Raw genomic sequence first — 19,352 nt, forward strand, 5'->3', positions numbered from 1 at the left:
GAATGCGTGTCTCGTAAAGCGAGCGCGAGGAAGTGTTGCATCTATCAACCAATTTCCACGATATCGTATGTACCAGAAACTCGAAACACCTACGGGCAAAAGGTGTACACTTTTTATGAAGGTGGCTCGGGCGGGTTACGTGATTCTGTCAGCGATGAGAAAATGTTTTTTGAAGCAACTATGAAAGTTAGAATTAACCGGCAGTAGGGATATGAGAGAATATTTTTAATAAGTCGAAGTTCATCCTTGTTTCATCGTGGACGCTATATTACGGATGAATTTAACGCCAGGTTTCGCGCGGATGTCGGAGGATCTTGTTTTCATATTATTAAAATCCCAGAGGGTTGAAACTCCAGTTCACTTTGTATACAGAGTGTCCCAAAAATGTTAGGATATATTAATTGAAGTAAAATGATTTCTTTGTGCAAATATCACTGGTGAATCACGAAGACTATGACGATAATTATATTGTTAGTCGAACACGACAAACAATACGTGTCGAAAAAATCTATTGAATATAATAAATATTCTTTTAAATTTCTTTTTATAAAAAAGAAAATTATTCAGAAAAAATAAATAAACTAATTAATTATAATTTCTATAAAATAAATTAAACGAGTAATAGCAAATTGTGATATAAAAAGATGAATGTAAAACTTTTCTAATAAATTATTACATATTTGGAAGAGAAAGAAAGAGAAGCGTAATAAAAAAGGGAGTGAAAGAGAATTGATAAATAAGGGTATGAAGTGAAATTGATAAACGAGCGAGTAAAGAGGAATTGATAAAGGAAGAGAAGAAGAATGAAAGAGTGAAATAAAGGAGAAGAGGATAATAAAGAAAAAGAATTTTATACGAATAATAATTCATTAGTTTATTCATTCTTGAATTTTTTCATTTAATTTTTAAATAAGATGTAATTCGATATAATTTTTTTTTATAACAAAATATTTATTATTCAACAGACTTTTTTCGACAACTATTGCTTGGACTTATTCGTGTTCGGCCGACGGCACATATTTCATCACTACCATCATGGCTTGAGTGATTTAGAACTCGTGATTAACTAGTATTTTTTGTAATAAATATATTAATTTTAATATCACGTTAACAAAGCTGTTTCAAAAGATTTTCCAAATGAAAATGTTGCTTGAAATTATCTCAGGAATCTCCAATTTCCTACATTTTTGGGACATTCTATATTAAAAATTTACAATACACTATAAACTAATAGTTTGGAATTATTTAAATATCACATGAAAAGTTCAAGAATTTGAGAAAAAGTTAGATTAGAATTAAATAATGTCAGAAAATTAAGTGAAATTATTTGATCTTTAGAATGTACAATTTATACAATAGCTTAAAAGTTATAGAAAATTTATTTTTCTATATTTGCTTCAAAAATTAAAAGACGCGAAAGAAGATTACATAATTTAATAAAATGCACTCAGAATGATAAAACACTTGTATTACATCAAATTTCACGGAAGGATTATTTATATTATCTGAGCGAAGACATCCCTTCTTCTGAGAATTAGGATCTTTTTATCCGCATTTAAATATGCAGTTTCCTCAGTCCATCTTTGCGGTACATTTACTATGTATTTTACATTCGCCGGATTCGCGTACATTTCTAGCTATGTTTTCTGGCGTGCACGGAAATTTCCTGTTTAGATATTGAGCCCGTGGCGGTTACACAGGGCTGATTCCACCATGCTGCTCTATCGTTGCTTGCTTCCCCTGGCAGGAACTTCTTTTCGAGTAGTAAAGCGGCTTGTGCACTTTCGCGGGATACATAAAGCGAAACGGCGAGAGGAGGTAAAAGAATTGCCGATATATATGTTACTATGTTCAAGTACGTCTGCGCGGTTAAATACATCGAATGGTCGAGCTTTATATCGAAGCGATATACTACTCTCGTGCCATTGGTGGCTAGCCTTCTTCGGGAATATATCGAACGAATCGAAACGAAATAGCCGAATGAAAATAAATTCGGCCCGATATCGAGTTACTTTGCGAACCACTTGAAGAATGGTGCTCTTCAATTAATCCTTTTTCGAACGAATTCAAGCGAAACATCTATATTTCATAATTGCGGTGAAATGAAACAGCTGGATGTCATTATCGACTGATTGCTCTGATCTCTTGAATATTTTTACATTATCTTTATTTTCCTCCTAAAAGAAAAAATATTTATATATATATAAATCATAAGTATATTCCATAACCGAATATATTAAAATTACATAAATGATTAAAAAGTATTGCTATTATACACTAAAATTCATTTATGATATTTATTGTGATATTAGTTATTGTGATAATTAGTTATTAATAATATAGTTAAAAATATTTTTAAATTTTATTAAATTTATATTTCAAGTCAAACTTGATTCGAAAATAATCGATCGAAGAATCGCTGTTTTTGATTGTTTCATTAGTCGCGTTCGAAGTTTAATGACGTGAGATTAACCTAACCTCTTAATACATAACATATTATCGTTCCTTTTACAAGTTTATTCTCTTAAACTGACTACCCTTATCTATCTTTTACAACTCGATAAGTAAAAAAAAAAAAATTAATTTGCGTTTTAAATGAACTTATAATAGCATTATTTGTTTTATTTTACATGAGGATACGAATTGCACGAAAAATGATCGACTTGTGGTCTTTTTCTACAGTCGGTTTAATGAGCTGACGCTGTCTTCTTATTGCTCGTTTCTCAGTTTTCTTAATGTTTCGTTTTCTGGCATAGACTTGCGTATTTCTTTTTATCATGAACCAAACTATACCTCGACTGTCGCTTAATACATATTTTATGCAAGTTATGAATGTTAAATTGCATAGTTCGTCGCTAAAGACTTGCGTTTTGCGTTTTCTACCACAAACTTTCGGCTTATGGGGATTATTCCGCCCAGTTTCCAAGTTGCAGTGCCTAGTAAAATGTACGATAACAGATAGATAATATTATTCATTATATGCTCGAGCTTTTCTCCAGTGAATATATTATCAGAGGTTATTCCAGTGAACCCAGTGAGGCGAGTAATTTCACATACTAAGAATACGTCATAAATTTCTTTAAATACTCAAACTCTCAATCTTTCTTCGTCTTTGGCTAACTGTCATTTTCGACGTTCGCATCAGCAAAGATAAAATAAATATCGAATTTCATATTTTTACAGCTAAATATACTTGTGAGTTTATAAAAAATAAATACAATTTAAAAATACATTCCGAATTACTTGTTAGAAGAACATGCAATGCTTTTAAATTAAACTATGTAGATTATAATATCAAAAAAATAAGATAGATATAATAGATATAATATCTTCTTTCATTTCTATAGAATAACAACTACTATATTTATACTATCTCAATTATTTTGTAATTAGGAATCGCTAATTATAATACAGTCGTAAAAAAAATAAAAGATGAATTATAGTTTCCGATATTACATCTTATTTTTACATATACAAACGTCATTGAAATATTAAATAAGTTTAAATCTCATGCAATTTTATATCATTCGAAATTTCTTACCCGTTAGCTCCTTTCCGCAAAAAATGAAATATTCTTTTATTTTTATTATATTATATACAATTATTTCACAGAAAGTTTTTCTCTATTATTATTGTCGTCCAGAAACCTTGTTGGCCAACGAATCAGAATATCAAGGTTAACGAAAAAAGGCACATCACCCTTGTTCACAGTCGGCACGTGTATTAAATATTCATGGTGTATATAATGGTATATATACTCAATAGAATTGAGTAGGTGTAACACTATTTAGTAACAATTGACAGGCAGATGGTCAGAGTAGGGATAGAAAAAGTGGCAAAGTCGCCATGTTGAATCAGAGTAATGAACAAGCTGATGTACGCGTGCGCATATCGCGCTTCGTGTATGCGATATCGTGATGTATCGAGTCAGTGAACATCGATCGATGTTTAATACTTGATCTGGTTAGTTTATTTTATTATGTCGATTTTTCCCGCGTATTAAATACACATTTTTCGTTTGTGTCAATCGATAATTAGTATTATTTATTGTTTGAAGATGAGCTGTTGGAATAACGAACATTGTAAGTTCATAAATAAAGATTATATATTCTTAATTAATAAAATCTAATTATTGAATTAGATTTTAATCCCCTGAAAGGTTATGTCAATCATTTGATGGAAAAAACAGATATATTTAAATTATGAAAATTTTTATATATTTAATAATAAATTTACTTAATAATAATGAATATATATAATATTATATATAATAATATATAATAATCTGTAAATTTTTATAAAGATACATATTTTATATAAATTAAATGTTAAAATGGAAATCAAACAAAGATTTTATTAATTCTTGGTATTTTTTCAATTTTTGAAAAGTATATTATTTATATTTTATTGTCACATACTTGTCACATATTTCCATTTGTATTTGTTACATAAAAAAAATCATATACAATGATCGATTTCGTCACAGATTGTCGTACGAATAATGACAAGCTCATTGATCGCAATCATAAATACATTTTTATCATAAATATATTTTAATGGAGATATCTAATGAGGAAGAACCGAAGTAGTCAAATACAATCAAATCTTATAGAAAAAATGCACGCCTTGCTGTTACAGATATATTGCAAAAATTTGTTTCATCACAATCATTATTTGACACAATTTTTGGGAAATATATATTTTATTTAAATCTTACGTGATAAGAACTTGATATTATTTTTTTTTTGTTAAATTTTCAAATATTCAAATATAGTTTAATTATATTGCAGTTTATATTAATTATATTTAAAAAAATTTTTTTTAATATATAAGTTAAATGTTTTCGTTTTAATAAGATTTAAAAATTTAACTATTAGAATTAATATTTTATTTTTTTGTTTCAGATGAGTGTATCAACATTATCAAAAGCGAAAATTTGGCGGTCCAGCATCCAATGGGTAAGTTTTCAAATCAATATTAATCAAAGTAGATATTTACGATTATATTCTGCGTCAAATTCTCATAAGAAAAAACAAAATATTATTCTGATAGAGTTTATCAAATTTTGAATAAAAAGAAAACAATAAATCAATAATTGCATAAATATTAGACAAAAATCAAAATAATATTAGATTAAATAATACTAAAAATCTCTTTTCTTTATCCTCTTTTCTCGAAATTCACTATTTATTTCCATGATTTCTTTTCAGTATCTTTGAAAACTTTTCTCTTATTGATATAACCTCAATTTTCAATTATTTTTCATTGAAGAAAAATATTTACGTTAAAAATAATAAAAATAAAATATAAAAATTCAAAATAATGATTCAATTTCAAAAATTGCAAATGCAAATAAATTTCCTAAGAAAAAAATAAAAAATTATGTAATAAGAAAACAAAAAAGAAAAAGAAAATGAGAATCTTCGTAAACTGTTTGAATTAATGGTTATCAACCATTATTTCATAACCAAAATTGGTTATCAACCGTGGCAGGAAGGTGTTCGACCACTTTCAGAACAATTTCTATCAAGGAACAATCGAGAGGAAGGAAGCGGGCTATTTTTGTGGAACAGATAGGTCAAGAAGTTGGAAGACGAGTGATGGGGCAAGCGAAGACGCGCGCATCAAACGAACGAGAGGATTGGTAAAACGATTCGGCTTTCTATGTAGATCAGTTGAGACAAAGTAGAAAGAATCGCGTATCTATACGAACCATCACACTGAAAATACTTCTCGGGAAATAGCTTTTCAGAAATTGCTTTACGGTATAGAAATAATCGTCGAACGAGCGAGCGACCGACCGACCAGTCGACCAAGGTTCGAAACATGGCGAACGAAGCATAAAAAATTTTTCTAGATAATCTAATCATACGTAGAGAAGAAAAGTACATAAAAAATTTCATGATTTTCGTTGATATTGAATTCGCTATTAATTAAAAACATATATTTTGTGACACGAATTAAATAAATCATTTATTTAAAGGAAACAAAAAAAAAAAATTTTACTAGATGAAGAACTATATGCAAGAAGAACTATATGTGCAATTATTACTAGTAACACTTACGTTTAAATAGAAGAGTAGACTATACAACACGAATTCGAACGAGTTTAGCCGAACGTGGACGAATTAGAAAAAGAGAGATATACTAATTGCAATATTTATTCGTTATAAGCTCACAGTTTAGCATCAGCCACGAATACGAGTATGTATTTTGTAGAATCATAAAATTCTATTTTCATTTTATTAGAAACGACGGCTAGCGAAAACTCAATCCAAACTATTTAGAGAAATTTATTTTGTATTGTGTGAAATTATTTGTTTCATTGGATTCAAGTTAGATTCTATCAACTGATGGGAATGATTCAAACAACGAACGAATACTACGTATGTTTGCCAAGGTCCAAGGTAATAACTAACATGATCAATTTCGAAACTCTTCGTTTAATTAAACTGAAAGCAAAAAACAGTTGCACTGCGACAACTTTCAATGTTATGGATACATTTGTTTAGAAAGCAAATTGAATATCCGTTCGATTCTTCGTTTCGCATTCGGTAGCACATAGTCTCAGCTTTTACCCGATAACAACTTCGTCCGATATCCAATTTGGATGGATACACAGTTGCTTGGAAAGGTCACGTATTCCGAACGACGCTGCCGCTGCGTATTACCCGGAATAAAATTTGATGGGGCTACGGTAAAGGACTGCGGAATTTTCGAATATGACGAATGGACCAGCGCGATAGTTCCCTTGTAATCTTTGGTCCTTCCTGTTTTATGAACTGGTCGTTCGTCATTCTACACGATTCTTCGACTTACGAATATGACACCCGAGTTAAAATGTAATATGACAATTATCTTGAAAAAGTAATATTTACTTTTGACATTTCATTGGGAGTACACAGTGTTCTCTATATAAGGTATCAAATTCTTTACATTTATTCTGTTATAAATTGTTGAAAAGAAATTCTGTGGGATAGACAAAGAGAAAATTTTCTTGTTTCATTTAGTGAAGTGGTTCTCAATCTGTAAATTGATTTTATAAAGAGATCATTTTAATAATTAATAATTTCTATCATTACTTTTAATAATCATATATTTTTAAATTAAAAATAGTAGAACTAGTTATTCTACGATGGAAATGATCCTCTTTGTCAATTGAGAAATTATACATGTTCTATTTTTAACAGTGTTAAAACGGATTTTCAGATGATCGAATGGCATATAATTATTTGAATCTAAATATTTCAAAACTCGATCTTTTATTTAAATATTCACCTTTCATCTTCAAAAAAACGAAATTCACGAAATTCAACACATGTAATATATTCCCCGTGAAACGTGTCCTCGAGTCAAGAATCGCATCAGTGTTCCTATCACGTAAGTCAACAACAATGAACAAAAAAAAACGAGAAAAATATAATCAAGATTCGATTCTACTCACACCAGTAAGCGGATATATCGTATTGCAATCTCGAAAATCGACAAAGAAAGAAGTAAAAGAAAAGGGAGACATCGTGTCATTCGATAAAAAAAGAAAAAAAAAAGAAGAAAAGAAGACTACGATGTGCTCGGTCTCCAATACAAAATGACATGGCGGTTGCATTGGGCAACAGTGTCGAAATTGCAGGAGCTTCGCTTCCGCTGGCTAGAGATTGGGCTGGGTCTCTCTCCCGACAAAGAGCACACCCTGTACACGTCGGTACAGAGGAGTTTCGCATTGATCGGCGGCCAGAAGAACAGCCTTGCTCTGATTGGCTATCCCAGACCATGCGTCCTTGTCGTGTCTATGGTTTTTTGACAAGGTAGGAAGGTGGAGAACCTCACTTCCGAGCCGTCTAGCTGGCTTCCGCTGGTTGAACAGCAACCGTGAGCCCGGCCAAAACGATCGACGAGGAGGGAGTTATTCTTTAAGTTAGAAGAAGATAATAAATACACGGCCAAAAGGAAAAGAGAAAGATGGCAATATGAGAAGTAAGAGTGGGAGGAACAAGGATGGATGCTGTTTCAGCCTTGCTCTGAAACAGGCGGTGAGACGAAGATATATAGATATATAGTAAACAAAATGGAAAATAGGTGGACCATTATCATGCGTAAGTTGCGTATCAGATAGGTCAAAGGATTGAATTGCTTTTAAAGAAGAAGAAAGAAAAAAATATTTCGATTTCTTTTGAAATTCATTCTTATCACCGTCCAACCATTCTTTCGCGAACAGCTGCTCAGCTGTTCTCTCATTGGTTCTTTTTTTTTCTTTGAATTATTATTTTTTTATTTTTAATCTTTCCTTTGCCATTATATTTATTTATTTATTTATTTATTTATTCATTCATTCATTTATTTATTTATAGAAAACATTTGTTGGTATGAGGATATTAAAAAATATAAGGAAAAACAAAATAACGTATATATATTATTAAGATATTTTTCTTGATATTTTCGAGTTTTTGCATTGAAATTTATAAAGGAATTATTTATTTTAATTCAGCTTATTCAATATACTTAAATGTAAAATTTAAATGTAGAGAAAAAAATATATAAAAATTATTTCTAGTAGTTATTTTAGTAATTTATATGAATTACTATTAACTATAATATACTTAATATGCATTTATATAGATCTTTCGCTGGATTATATAGATAATTGTGCATCACAATAATCGTACAACAAAGAATATATGTCAAGAATCACAAAGATAAATTGAGAAAAAAAAAGGAATTCATTATCAAAAAAAATAATCGTGAGATCATAAATGATGATCCAGAGATAATAACGAGAACATATTATCTTAAAGAAACTGTTATCATTAAGAAGTTAATTGACGAGGGGATTTCTTTAAAATATGTGAACGAAAGAAAAACGAAACCAGAGTTATTTTGGTGAAGCGATTTGATGAAAATGGAAGTGTAGAAAAGGGATCACGTGTATCGAAAGCAGGAAATTGTTTCTTATCTGCGTCTTTCGAGTCGCTGTTCAGTCGGGAAGAGGATTCTCTCGAGAGTTTTCTAAAGAACGTTTAAACGTCTATCGTCGCTCGGTGAACCGATTTTACGCGACAGCTTTCTCTGGCTTGTCAGGAATTCTTTTCCAATTTATCGCTCGTTTTTCGTTCCTTTCTTTCACGATCGGCATGTTGAAAAGGTCAGATAAGATAGAATAAGTTATCAGTGTTTGATGATGCATACCTTAGTAAATATAATATTTTTTTTTAATATGAAAATTATTGCATTTTTTTGTAGATAGATATATTATTAGCGAAAAGTTTGGGAGCGTTTTCCTTTTATTATTTGTATCGAATTATCTTATAATTTTGTTAATTTTACTTTAAATTATTTTTCGTTATAGAAACATGAATATTCTCTAGCTCAAAAAATTAATAATAATTTTTTTTTATTCGATATTCAAGAAAAGAATTTTTCTAAAATGAAATTTTAACTTAATTTTTTCCCCCAAATTCTTTGATTTTATGGAATATTTTTCTTTCAAAATTTTTGGATTTTGTAGAATGTTATTTATGTTAATAATTTCAAATTAACTTTTTTTCTAAATTCTTGAATCCTAAAAAGGTCAACGTAATCTTGTAATAAAAATAAATTTAATTGAATACTATAAAACATTCAAAGACCCAGAAACAGTCAAAAAATACTGCTTTTTTTTTTTCTTTTTGGACCATGACAATCGTAATTTTTATTCAGCCCATCTTATCAGACGAAGCACTTTTTCGTAACGGTGGGTGGAATGCATAGAAAAGATAGAGAAAATCAGCATTTCAATTAACTCTGGTAACTCTTCTACTGTTTTCGCTCAATGAAATGATCTTCATCCCTGCTCTTATTAAACCGGCTTTTCATGTTTTGACAATTTTATTTCTTGGTCGATTATCTCTTTTTTTTGATCTGCATATGAATGAATATGCATATCTCAGCTCTATAATATCGATATTGATTTAATGCATCAGTTTAGATCATTTTCGAAGTAAAAATATCATAATTATCTTTTCGTTCTTTTTTTTCTTTTTTTTTAGATTTATCGAATTATATAAACAAACAAATAATTTGGTAAACTTTTTGCAAAAAGAGAATAAAAATTGAAGAATCGTGAAAATATTATCTATATCGCGTTATGAAGGGTTATAAGTTTTTATAATTATTTTTACGAGCATTTAAGGAGTGAGATTTGAGAAAAAAGAAATCCAAAATATCTGTGAATTTGCTTATGGCGATCGCATATTGAGATATTTATATCTGATAAATTATAATTAATCAGATCGACGATAAAATATAAAAATAAAAATGATAAATTTTACATTGAAAATCACAAAAATCGTAATTAAAATTTAAAAATCTGTTCGAAAATAAATTAACCAATATCGAAATATATTAATTCTACCATTAATTGCACAACATACATAAATTTCAAAATTTTTTTTCTTTTTCCAACTCCTTTTTACACTTCTCCATTCCCTTTTTTCTTTCTTTATTTTCTTTTATCGTTTGTTTAAGAACCACTTGCCATGTTTGTTATTACAACCAAGTTAATCGTCAAACTTTATCAATGCAGTTAATAAAATTGTACATAATTTGGAATAAAATTCTTCGTGCAGGCAGCTGTTCCAAACCAATAATGGCGTCTTGTCTCTTTTTATGTGACTCGCGATCAAGATTCTTCATCCCGCGATGGCCTTGTACAGGAGTTGTTTAAGAAATCGTAAATAACTGTCTTAAGCCAACCGGTCTTATTAATATTCCAATGAAATGGAGCAACGATGAAATTACAACCTCGATCAGAAAGACAGGAAATTGAATTCGTGTTTTACTTTTTTTTTTTTTTATTTATATTTAAAATAATTCAATACTCACTCGTAATCGTAATATTTCTTAATTCGAATTGCTTTAAAAAAATCTTTGAGAAATTTAAATTTTGTTTTAATAAATATTTATTAAATAGGATATTTATTATATAACTAAATAATAAATATATATAAATAGTAAATTTATTTTTCTTTTTTTTTTTTTTTATAAAACAATATATTTTGTGAATATATATTTATAAATATATTTGGTGAATTTTATTAATCTTAAAAAAAATATAATAAAAAAATAATTTTCTATTATTAATATAATTTTGATTCATTGTAACAATCGAATCTTCCCAAAAGGACGAAATGTATTTTTTATTTTCAAATTTGCATTTTTAAATTTGGAAATTTTATTTCTCTTGTTCCACGAAATAATATATTTTTTATTTTCAAATTTTCAAATATCTATTTCTTAAAAATTCCATTTTCAAATTTCTCAATTCACGAGATTCCATGGAAATCCTAGAAATTGTGCAAGGGTGACCCATTCACGCCCTGTCTAGGGCCTTTTATTGATTAGCTACCGAAAATTTCCGCTGACCAATGCATGTGGCGCCATCTTTGGACGAGCTCCCTAGTCAATTTTCAGGTTTCCAGGGTTGATGGAACGAAAGGGGTGGCGACGTCCAGCCAAGAGAGTAGGGGACAATGAATCAGGGTGAAGTGGGTTGAGACGTGGCGAGACGGGTCAACCAGTCGAGACTTGGATCGCTCCAACAACCCCTACTATTCTACCAACGAGACTAAGAAAGGTATTGGGGAGGTAGGCTAGTATCGATCCCTCTGTATCCACGTTACACGAAGTTTGAAATTGGAATTTAGCCCTAGACATATCGACAATGTGATTGTGGAAGAGTTACTCTGTCATTACAATGTGTTTTTTAATTAAATTATTTGTTGTTGTAATTTTTAATAAGATTCTCTTGATGATTTTAGAATTATTTTCTTAGATTTAATGAAATTATTGAAAATTATTTCTAACGTTAATGCCAATAAATATTTTAATGGAAATTTTAAGATTTAATGATAGATATTGAGGATCAGGTAAAATGTTTTTATGGTTTTTTTTAAGTTTGAAAGAATGATGAAGGAGTTGAAGATCAATCATTTTTCGAAATTGTAAAGTTAGAAATGTTGTTGTAATGAAAATTTTAACATTTAATAATAATAATTTAATTCATATAATCCATTAGATTATAGGTATAATAGTTTTTTTAGATATTGAATGTAAAGATGTTTAAATTTTTGATTTTCCGAGGAATAATTGTAATTAAAAATTTATAATTTTAAAGAAATATTTAATATATTGAATAAATATAAGTAATAATATACAGAATATTAATATATTCAAAAATATACAAAAATAGTAAAGATTTAGGCTTGTGTTAGATGAAATGGGATAAAGAATAAAGTAGACTATCTTTATCATGTTGATGTCGCATATCTTCGTCTTACTTCATCTAACACAAACTTCAATTACTTATATCTTGTGATTCACAAGACGCAACAATTTATTCCATTATTTCCATAATGAATTTTTTATTTAATTTCCTAATAATAACATTATCATTCCACTATTTAAAAAAAAACTTGGCTTGTATCATCCTGACCTGAATTCTCGAAGTAAGAAATCTCCACTTTCTGTGAAAAAATTCCATCGATTCGATAGAGAGGAGTCCAGTAGTATTCCCATGTATCAAAGTGAAAAGATTAAAAACGGAAGGGAAAGACATTCTTCATAATGATATTCTAAACTGCGGACATTGTCATAAATATATTAGCAATTTTTAATCGGCAATTAGATTTTAATCAAAATTTAAATAAGTACTTACATAAAAATTTACATTCTAATTACATTCTAATTATATCCTTATTCATTTTTTGCTTTTCGACTAAAGATTATTCAATTATCCAATTAAATTAAAATTATCCAATTAATTAAGATTATCCAATTAAATAAAAATAAAAAGAAAATGTATTAAAATAAGAACGATTGTATAAGTAATTCTATTAATATAATTTTAACATGTATCGTTAATTCTTTATAACCTAGTTTATTTTTGTATCTAAAAAAAAATAATCTTGAATTAAATTTTGCTTGATAGATATTTTAAAATTAGAAATACAATTTACAAGTAAACAATTATAAATAAAATTAGATTAATTTTAAAAAATATATATTTTCAAAATCACATATTAGAGAGGTTACACTATAATATTAATCTATTATCATGTTAATATTAAGAAAAAGAAATTAAGCATCTCCATACCTGTAATTAAACATAACAAAGAAATCAAAGTTATAATAGAATATTTAAATTTTATTCTTATATCGTGCAATAAAATGCTAATATTCACTTTTTAATTTATCACTATATCTTCCGAAAAAAGATAAAACGGATCGATCCGCGTGTTGTAACGAATCCAAAAACGTTGCCTCGTGTGACACAGGCTTAGCTACAAAGTTTGAGACTTGACTGTTAGATGGCGCCACCAATCAGTCGTCGCTTGGAAGTGGAATGGTCCAGTCCTCGAATCGCGTGCTCTGTAATAGAAAGTACATGGCGTTTGCATATGGCGTCGATCCATTTCGACACGCGTTTCCTGCTTTTGCATCGTACTGTTGAATTTTTTCGTGTTTCTTTGGCTTTTTATTCTACTCCTCGCCATAGTTGTAACCGTCCACACCGAATACGTATTTATAAACGGCTCGAAATAGGACTGCTTTCATTGCTGCTGGCATTCGCAACGTGGCTAACACGCGTTCGAGCTACAAGTTTGTTCGAGCTTGCGTTTGTTTTGGATCAGATTTCATATTTAAAGCGTGCTACGCTTGAGCCGGGTGATGTTGTCGCGTAAGTTTTGTCCGTTTCTGGGTTAACGAGTCTGTGATATTTACTACTAGTGTCGTTGAATATTGATCGTATATGTAGTATTTATTTATTATTAAATTATAATTATGGTATGTAGCTATAGTATTTATTGATTACATTGATACAAATGGATTATGATTATATATGGAAATAAGTAAAAAGTGTAAAATAAATTTCTTTTAATATTCATCCAAACTTTTATTCAATTTTAATTTTCTTGAAAACTTGAAAATTTTATCCTATTTTTATCCTATTTTTAGAATAAATCTTTTTGTAATGCATTTGTATCTATTCGAAAATTAAAAATTCTATATAATTGAAATTCCCAAACTCGATTATAAATAAAATGTAATAAATGTAATTTTTATGTTACATAATTACGTATTATTATTATACAAAATATATAGTAAAGCACTATTTATTCTATATAAAAATTATTTACAGACAATAAGCCATCGATTCGTATGTGCACAATTAGTCAATAGTTTTCCATCTTTGGCAATCTTTTTATCATAAGACATTATGCAAATCCAATTTAATAACTCATGGTCAGAGTTTAACCTTGAATTGCAAACTGGTGTGATTACGAGTTGAATAATTATTTACTCATGAAACTAATTTATCAAAAAGTCAAGCTACTTTTGTTACTTCGTTCAATTTTCTCGATCGACTAAATCTATTTATTTTTGTAATTCTTTTAACGATTATTTAGAATATATATATTTATATATCATAACCAAAGATATATGAAAACAGAAATGGGAAATTATGGAAATTTTTGTATATAAGTATAAGTAAATATAAGGATTAGAAAATATATCAGTAGAATGATTGAAACAAATTTAAATATAATATATTCCATATCATTTTGTAATAAGAATATAAGATTATATAATATAATAAAAATGCAAATTTAATAACGATGGAAAAATTTTGAACGATAAATGGACAATATATCTAATATACTTTGCATATGCTTGTATATATTTGAGATTTTTGTACATTCAAATTTTGCATAAACATCCAGTCCAATAATTCTTAAATACAGCAATAATATAATAAAATAATAACTATGAAAAATTCACTATATCGTTCAAGGAATTAATTTCCAGCCAGCATCGAGGTTTTGTATTGTTTAGAGCTTCCACTCTCGTTGCATTTGTTTTCCAACGAAATTATTCAAGAGAAATTATTCGTTGCATAACAAAGAGAACGTAAGATAAGAGATGGTATTATGTTTGCTATTCTCCTTTCTGTTTCCTTACTTCTTATGAAATTTAAATTCTTATTCTTTTTCTTATTTTAAAATAAACAAAGAATCTTTAAAAAATATTCATTTACAAGAAATGTAAAGTAATTTTAAATATTCTAAATATAATTCTATTTATCTTATTTAACAATTTAATTTCATTAAAATTTTTTTTTAATTTTCTAATTATATATATATTTCTAAGAAATATATATATCTAATGAACATCTTATTAAGATTTGATTTTTTAATTAGGATTTCATCTAGTCTTAAGCCATTTATTATTAATCAAATGACTTAAAATATAACTTGTAACTTGATTTTCTTTTTTACCAGTTGCATAAAAATTTTGTTTATGATCTACTATTAAAAATTAACTTCAACAAGAAGCCAAAAATTTTGTCAAACATCTTTGTATTATAAATAAATAAAAAAACATTGATAGAAAAGGATATCTATAACGTTAATAATAATAACCTAGAAAGAAAATTAACTTCGTATCTGGGCTCGGTGAAAAGGATCATGCGGATGAAGGGAATTTCTTGTTAAAAAAAGAACTGCGTTCCAACCCTCGCGGTGAAAAGAATTTTTTCGGTAAGAAATGGCTTACCCCTAATTCAACCCGTTATTAGTTTCGACCGCCTTTATTTCGCAGGGTTGCTTTCAAATTTTCTTCCAAATTTATACGTTGTCGACTAACAGGAAATATTTTTCATTTTTTAATTTCTGACTTTTCTAATTTTTTTTTATCGTAGTAAAATTTCAGATTTTGAATATTTCTCGAATGAAATGGAATTAGGAATTTAAAGGTAATTAAAATTAAACAAATTAATTTATATATTTCAGATATTTATATTGTTTTTTAAATGTACAAGAATGAAAAAATTTCCATTGTATTCTAAATTTTGAAATCGTCTCGATCATCATTTTTTTCTCTTTAAAGAGGAAGAAAAACATTTTTTAATTGCTTTTATCTGTTCAAAGAGATATTATTTCGAATTTATTATATTATAATATCCAATATATATTCTTGATATTCTATAATCAAAATTTTTTGAAATTGGATAAATATATATATATTCGAATACTTTTACGAATTATTGTGCCTGCACTTTCTTTTTTATTTTGCAATCGTGATGAAATATCCAATTAGACAAAAATGGCGGCGACTACGAGAAGGAAGAAATTATCATTCCGTGTCCAGAGTCAATTATTCGTTGTGAACTTGAAAAACAAATGTAATCTCATTTGCAGTCTACTGTGCTTCGGCTGTTGTTTTGTTTTAGATATGTATACACGAGGAATACGTAGGGGTTTGCACTTTTCTGGTTGTAAAAAAAAGGGGGAAAAAAAAAAAGGAATAATAGAACCGAAAGGACGTGCATGGAACGAACAAGCGAGTGGAGAGTGATCGAATATGGCGGAGGGTTTGTCGCTCTGGCTGTGACCTTGGTAGGGAATTCTGTCAGATAATCTTACGAAGTGACCGTTCGTTAACTTCGTAAGAAATGGTAATCTGTGTGATTAACAAAGATGTAATCTTAAGGGAAGAGGGAGGAATATTTCCATTTTTAAAAGATAGTTTTCTAAAAGGCCGGTGAAAGATATCGAAGCGAGCGATTACAGAGTGATATATAATTTCCTTTTTAAAAAATATTTCGTAACATCTTTGAAACTATCGTCCAAGAAAATATCAAGATTATTTATTATTATTTATTTTATTATTATTATTTAAATTAATTAATTTCCAACGAATAAAGAAAAGAGCGAGAAAAAGAAAGAGAGAGAGAGAGAGAGAGAGAAGGAGAATCGAGGAAGGAAGAAAGGATTTCGCGTCGCAGATGTCGCGAGAACACCATTTATATAGCGCTAACCCCGAGGAAAAATTGGAAGATATAATCCTTGCAGCTGTGCGCGTCGGCTATACGCCACGCATATATCCCATAACCGGATTCCAGGCGTTAGCTTCGACGAAGGGTATATAGGGAATTCCGCCGCTCGTCGACCCGCCCCCCACCCCGCCATTGGCGCGCTTCTTTTCACGGCAAAGATGGCAGTCGGCCGCTCAGCGCCATTTGCATTCTTAATCCGCCCGCTTCCCTCAAATCTGGCGAAAATCTTGCGAGCTTTCTGGATGGTTGGTCGTTGGCCGTGAACGAATTCGTGAACACCTGCCGCCTTCAATGCTCCCCGAATGAAAATTCTTACGTTGCCGTTGCCTCTTGTGGAGGGGCGAGAAAGAATCCTTGTTGAAGGAAGTAATTCTTGTTTGAAGGATTAAATTGTGAAGATGAATATATCGAGTAAATTGGATGGATTTTCTTTTTTTTTTTTTTTTTTTTTAGAGATCTAGATGTATCGAAAATTTAAGACGATTTTGGAGATTGGAGATTGAGTCACGTTATAATATAATGTATATATAAGTAGTTCAGAAAATGAAAGAAATTATTTTTTAATTTTTTTTTTTTTTTTTAATAATTCGAGATTTGTACTTTTCGTGGTAATTCTTTAAATTGTTTGTGTTGATAATTTCATAAAAATAAGAGAGATGGAAAATAGGTATTCGAGAATGATTTCTGTCCGTCGGATGACTAAAATTATTGAAGCAGAGGTAAAGTAATATATATTTTGAATATATTATTCTTAAAATTCTTCGAAATCGAATTTCTTATCGTAATATCTACTATTAAGCTACTATTTTTCTTTCAAAATATCACTGTGCTTAAAATTTTCAATTGTCCTTAGCTTCTCAAAAATCTTCCCTACGTTTTAAAAAAATTAATATTCGATTTCCTCTGATAAACATCGAGTATACGCAAGCCTATTTTCAATTTCATCATCGTCGAAAGAGACCAGAGGCTCTCGAAGGCTGCAATCTCGAAATGCTTGCCGTCGGATTCCAGTTATCCGACACCAAGGGGAAGGAATCGAGGTCAAAACCCAGAAGAGAAGAAAAAAGGAAAAAGAAAATAACGAGAAGGGCTCCTCCCCAATTCGCATTCGAGGCAATATTCAAAATCCAGTCCGATCCTCTTCGTCTCTCGACCGTTTCTCAACCGTCGCTATTTTTTCTCCGACCAAATGACTGCGAGAATGTGCTGTCGCTCCCGTTCCTCCGTTTCGTACCAAATTATTTTAATCTTTGAAAATTCAACACGAATAACATATAGATTAAATTGAAATACAAAAATTATACAATATATATATTCAATTGAACAAATATTTAATAAAATGATGAAAATTGGACCAGAAATTCAGAAAGTCGAAGAGAATGCCGCGAATATATTATTTACACTTTGGTGCAAGAAAACAGAGATTCGTGATGGTGGAGGAGACGAGAATCCCATCCGAAGGCCTCTTGTTTTCCAAAAACGGAAAACCGAGGGGTTGGTTGGCGCGCAGCTGTCAAATTATTTTCCAACGTATCTCGATGGAATCTCGCGCCCACCTCCCCTTTTACAGCCCCGCCGACGCTGGAGAAATATTGTTCCAACCACGCGAATAACAACGGCTGACGGATTTAAACCTCGATCCGCGTCCCCCTCTCGTTGGGAAATCGCTCTGGAAATTGCCCCTCGATGGATTCTAAATGGATGATGTTACCTCCATCAAGTCACGGCGGCTGAAGGTTAATTCGTGTTGTTATTCGTTGCGAAGTAAATTTCCGTAATATTTGCGAAAAATCCGTCAGGGAAAACGTAAACTGTGAATAAAGTAATTTTGAACCGAGGCGCGAAAAAATTTTTCTAAAAATATCTCACACCGATTGCACAAGTTGTTCTTAAAAATTCGAGACACACGTGGCGCCATTTTTACTATTTCGTGTAATAGAGAAAATACGGGAAAATTTTCAAACCGAAGTTTTTAACTCGAGAAATATTTATTCATCTCTCATTCACATTCGCTTTCCAAAGAGAAAAATGTTTCTAGCGAGGGTTGATCGAGGATAAATTTTTATCTGATAATTGAAAATTGGGGAAATTCTTATATTGGCAAGAAATGGTATAATGATACTACTTGTTCAATTACAATTAATATGATTCGATCGTGTTCGAAAGAGTTAAAGGAGGGTGGATGAGGGGAAATGGAAAGGGGAGGGGAGGATTCTGTTCGAAATGGAATTTGGCCGAAGGTGAGAGAGGCGACACGATAAGGTGAGACAACAAAAGTTCAATTCCGGAGGAACGACGGAGGGAAATCTTTCCCAGTGATTGCATCCTTCTCTCCTCTCTGTCTGCTGTAATCCGTTCTCCTCTTATCCAGGGAGATCGCCTTTCCTTTCCTCGCGAAAGATATTGGATCGTGACGTGAGATTGATATAAATATTTAAAAGAGGAACCTCTCCTCTCGTGTTTCCTTTTTTTTTTTTTTTTT

The 19,352-nt window shown here is 30.0% G+C and overlaps 2 long non-coding RNA genes across 3 annotated transcripts in view; one reads left to right on the forward strand and one right to left on the reverse strand.

The window, feature by feature from the left end:
• The window catches only part of LOC102672002, a 68,153-nt gene extending 60,668 nt beyond the window's left edge, over positions 1 to 7,485 (forward strand). Inside the window, exons 1-4 of one of the 2 annotated variants that reach the window (XR_421105.2) lie at positions 3,949 to 4,082; positions 4,905 to 4,958; positions 5,516 to 6,920; positions 7,210 to 7,485. This is a non-coding gene — a long non-coding RNA (uncharacterized LOC102672002). Of the gene's footprint in view, positions 1 to 3,948; positions 4,083 to 4,904; positions 4,959 to 5,515; positions 6,921 to 7,209 lie in introns of those variants that run through there. The other variant, XR_004149733.1, reaches the window with a different exon arrangement.
• LOC116185023 lies at positions 940 to 3,786 on the reverse strand. Its single transcript, XR_004149736.1, has 2 exons — positions 3,542 to 3,786; positions 940 to 2,177 (listed from the first exon to the last, which is right to left on the reverse strand). It is a non-coding gene; the product is annotated as an uncharacterized LOC116185023 (long non-coding RNA).
• Positions 7,486 to 19,352: the final 11,867 nt, after the last annotated feature.

This window comes from Apis dorsata, unplaced genomic scaffold (genome assembly GCF_000469605.1).
Source record: "Apis dorsata unplaced genomic scaffold, Apis dorsata 1.3 scaffold_85, whole genome shotgun sequence".
NCBI lineage: Eukaryota > Metazoa > Arthropoda > Insecta > Hymenoptera > Apidae > Apis > Apis dorsata.